This window comes from Lethenteron reissneri, chromosome 25 (genome assembly GCF_015708825.2).
Source record: "Lethenteron reissneri isolate LAM-NWPU_2019-01 chromosome 25, ASM1570882v1, whole genome shotgun sequence".
NCBI lineage: Eukaryota > Metazoa > Chordata > Hyperoartia > Petromyzontiformes > Petromyzontidae > Lethenteron > Lethenteron reissneri.
The window spans coordinates 3,376,680-3,381,506 of NC_083803.1; positions in this window are offsets into that span (position 1 = coordinate 3,376,680).

Consider the following 4,827-nt stretch of genomic DNA (forward strand, 5'->3'; position numbering starts at 1 on the left):
GCTGTCTAGTTTAATGAATATATGCTGTCTGCAAATGTAATTTTCAGACTTAATTAGTGCACATTTTCAGTTGCATCCTTACTCTTAGGCTGATGCTTTCGGCCATTTGAAGCATCCAATAATTAGCATCCCACAAATAATTATGCAAATACATGACCAAATAACACCCATTAAAATAAATGCAATCAGATGTAAATTGGCAATTTTAAACATCGTAGATTTTATTACAATTTCTAACTCTTCAAAAACTTTTAATACTTTCTCACTACACTCACCAACAACACCATTTTCCAAACTGATTCTCAAGAACATTGATTTACAGCTGTTAGCATTGATTAGAAGAAGAGGTCATGAATTAAATATTCCGAGGCATCTGGGGCTATAAACAAAACAAGCCACGGTCCCATTGTGCACGGAAGGATAATGCCAGTGCAGCAATTGTGCTCATAGCCGTAAACGGTGTCACCACGTGTCGATGACTTGTATAATCCTTTTTAAGGATTATTACATTTTCCGCCCTGATAAGAACGCATTAATACCGGAGACCGGGCAGTAAATAATTGCACCTGCTTCATGCAGAAGCGGCAGCAGTATAATTACCCTTATCTTCCGATCAAACGTGCAGTCATGAATCTCTGTGCCGTGTTTAATTATGGTGGCATCAACGGACACTTCCAATGTCGCTTGTCAATAGGAACTATCATGAAACGAGCCGTATGTTTTCCAACTTAGTGTGATAGGTGCAGTCCCTTATTCAAGGAATGCAAATCATGTTCGAATATCGTACATACACCGTGCCAGCCAAGTGCAGCACGTGCCTAACATTCAATAAATATTACGCCAGCGTGTGCACTGTTGATCTAAATTTATAATTTGTTGTGCTAAACCATTTTGTACATCCGTTATGTTAACACCACACAACACTTCATACTGTCACATGAAATCTGTGAGGAATATGCTCATTAGTCAGCCAACAGCCATGCTGTTCAGCCATACTACTTTGCTCAATTAGGAGAGGTTTTTTTATCTGCATTTTTATACGTGCAAAAATGTACGTAGTGCAATTTAATTGGCCTTGTGTTTCCCAAATATATGTATACTGCGTCTACTTTTCAAACTATTGCACTTTATTTTTCACAGTAAAATAAAGTTTATTCCCTTTTGGCTGGTGCACTTGGGGTTGGGTACGGCTCACTAATTACCTAGGTTAACGCTGCCACAACGATTTTGCAGTTGCTTATATAACCATCGGGCCCTTTGTTGAATATGGTAGGGCCAGTCGGTCGTGTGAGTGATATTTGTACACCGCGTGTAATGTGAAGTTAGTATTCTGACGGCAGTACTCTACAGCCAACGAAGCACAGAAACCTGTTTCCATGGCCCGACCCATCCTCCGGATGGGAGATGGTGGTCCTTCCCGTGGCCTACCTGTTACGTGTTGCCATGTTCTCTTCAATACAAACGAACACAGTACCTGCATCTCGGCGAAATAGATATCGTTATTCCTCCGTTATAAGGGCACGTTGAAGGCTATAAACTCAAAGCATGCATGATAGACATTCAAACCTGGGGGCTCGCTGCACTGGACAGGCCCACGTGGAGAGAGACCTGTGCCATCACGCTGTGTACACTTTTGAGGAGTGGCGTGTGAGGCCTCTGACGGAGAAGACTGCAGATCTTAAAGGCTAGTTGCTTTACCCCCCCCCCGCCCCCAACAATATCGACATTTGCAAGATCTGTAACCGCATTTGGAAGTCTAGGATCGGACTCATCTACCATGTGAAAAGCCGTAAGAAAAAATTCAAGCCAGCCCATATTTTAATATTCATCTCTCAAAACGACAAGGAAATCCAGAGAGTGTACATTTGGTGGCGTCTGTGTGACAGTATTACAATACTCTTGGGTTCTTTCGGTAAAGTCACGTAAATGAAAAAAAATGAAAATAACTAAATTGAATCACGACGTTTCGGAGGCAACACAAGCTTTTGTCATCAGGTGGAACATCTGTGATTTAATTTAGTTATTTTCATTTAATTATTTTCATTATTACTTTTGTTTTTCATCTACGTGACTTTACCGAAAGAACCAAATAGTATGGACCCTTGCAGTCACGAAAACTTCAAATCTACAAGTATTACAATGCTTCAGGGCTACGACACACCCCAACCAACCGAATGTTTCAGCTGGTCTCTTTATGGGCACTTTAACTGGCCTGCGATTGTGAGAATGCAAGAAAACATTCCCCATTTCATATTAGAAGCACTGGAATAAATGTGCACGTTTCATCCCACTGCACAGGAGCACCTTGGCGAGGGTCAGATGCATTCTGCGTGGTGCCCCCTTGACTTCTTACGAGCTACGGGGATTAATTGCCGTCCCTCCCCCAGTAATTGTGTCCCTTAATATGCAGGGATGTTTTCAACCAGCCTATTACGGCGAAATTTCCATGATGCTTGGAAACGGTGGTGTCTTGTTTCCATGAGAACAGCAGCAAGAAAAACAGAACGGACTGAGATATTGTGCGCTGGCCTCGCGAGCCAAGGAGCCGTGCGTTCACTTTCCTCCGGCCTGCTGCATGTGGCTGGAGGATTGAGGCACGAAGTTATATTGAAAAAGCTACTGATACGAGTGTATTAAAGACATGTGTTAGATTAGACGACTTTAAGCTAAAATATATATTTTTGTATCTATTATTTATACGTTCTCCCGTGTGTGTTTAAAATAGTATTTCCAGCGGTTTATATGTTGACTTAATATCTAAGAAATGATGTGTAATGAAAGATCTTGCCAATATGATGTTGACTAAGCAGTTAACCCAAGAAAACTAACGTGTGCACTGGCAGAAATGAGGTTTAATGTTTGGCTGCCGAAACGTCCCGAGACGGAATTACTACGGTTGGACAAACATCATCTTTGGTGAACTATTTCCTTACCCATAATTGTTTAGATATCAACATCGTATTTTGTTTAACACATGCGTGGCTGCAAGCGAGATGCAAAGGGAGCGACATCACATAGCACGTGCGTCTCGCTTTCACCTTGACCCTGTGACCTCAAGACTGCTTCTTGCATCCGCCGAGCGCTACACGCCAGACGCGGTTTGAGAAGTGTGCCCAAGGGCTGGAATCTGGAAATTCGATGGAATAAGTTCAGCGGGGCCGGACTCTCCGTGGGAATGCAAAACTCTTAGGTCTAACCCAGTGCCAGCAATCGTGGCATCAGAGAAGCACTGAAAGTATAGGAGACACGATCAGTTGTATACCCCCTCCGCAACCCACCCCCCCAAATAAACTGTTTAGACGGCCCGTATAAGTCATAGACCATTGTTCCTTAGAAGTAATATTGTAATGATTAACACGTAATTATTCACGTATCATTTATTTTAGATGCATTTCATAATCATTAAAAAACACTGAATGATGTGCAATCAATCTAGTCTCCCCCAAAGTGTATTCCTATTGCAATTTGCTCCCACCGAAAGTTTTAGCCGGGTTTCAGAGAAGCATTATTTCAACTCGGAGATTTCACCCACGGTAATGGATATTTGCAGCAGTCATTGGCAGCGTTTGCTTGTAAAAATCCATACTAATAATCATAAAGAAAGAGTGCTCCGGGTGAGCTAGGTTGCGACGAGAGAGATTGCTGTGCAAGTTTGAAGGCTTTGTGGGGCGGCGGATGGCCGCTACGTGAGCCAAGATCATCCCAGCGCACGCACGCACCAGAGGTCGCAAACGAGTTTTGATTCCTTACCCGTACCCTACCCGATACCCGGCTACCCGTACCCGGCCGGGTATCGGGTAGGGTACGGGTACGAGTACCCGATTGCGACCTCTGGGATGAAGCCATGTTGCAGGCGCGGGTGGGTTGATTCTAGGAACATGAATTGTGAGAAGAGACAAGACGTTGGGAAATGATTGACAAACGGTTACTCACCAGTGTCTCACGGCCTACCCGTACCCGTACCCGGCCGCACCAGGGTCGCAAACGGGTACCCGTACCCAGCCGGGCACGGGTAGCCGGGTATCGGGGAGGGTACGGGTATCGGGTAGCCGGTTGCGACCTCTGACCCGCACCGAGGCTCTGCAGGGGCTCCAGCGGTCTCTTTGCACCTCCATGTGCCGAGGCATTTGGGATGAGCTGCGCTAATATATTCCTGTGAAGCAGCATTGCCTACATTACCATTTTGCATGCGCCAATGTCCGCTGAGGATATAAAGCGCATAAAATGCAATGATTGTGTTAAAACGTTTACAAGAGCTATCCGGGGAGAGACTTGCAGTGTGGGCCTGTAAAGTTTGTCGATTATTTTGTTCACGTTAAATGCTAATTCATGCACAAATGATGATGTAACAATAATTTTAATTAAGCAAAAATAAACTTTAACACACGGCGAATGGTCTAGCTTACCGTACTGGGCAATCATTTTGTACACTAGAGAATAATACATTTGGTATTTGCATTTATAAATGTTATTGTTCTCGCAGGAAACTACACATGCATTCAGTTTCAGCTTGCAGGGGCCTTGTTCGCCTCTGTTATAACATGGAACTTTCCCAGAGGATAACCACTCACATTGGACTGAGTTGATGGTGCTTTCTGATTTTGAAGAAGGCACGATGGGATTCCATCTTCACTCATGGGGAACTGGGCAAAATTATACATTACGAGTTGGAATGTGATGCGGCGACTGTTATAATGTTTTGGTTGTCAAGGATGGAGAGATCTTGGGCTGTTGTGAGCCAAGGTGTAGTGGAGGCTAATAAAATTGTAAAACCGTACCTTGTTCTCTGGGTTATAATATGCTCCATAAAGTAATACGCATCCAAAA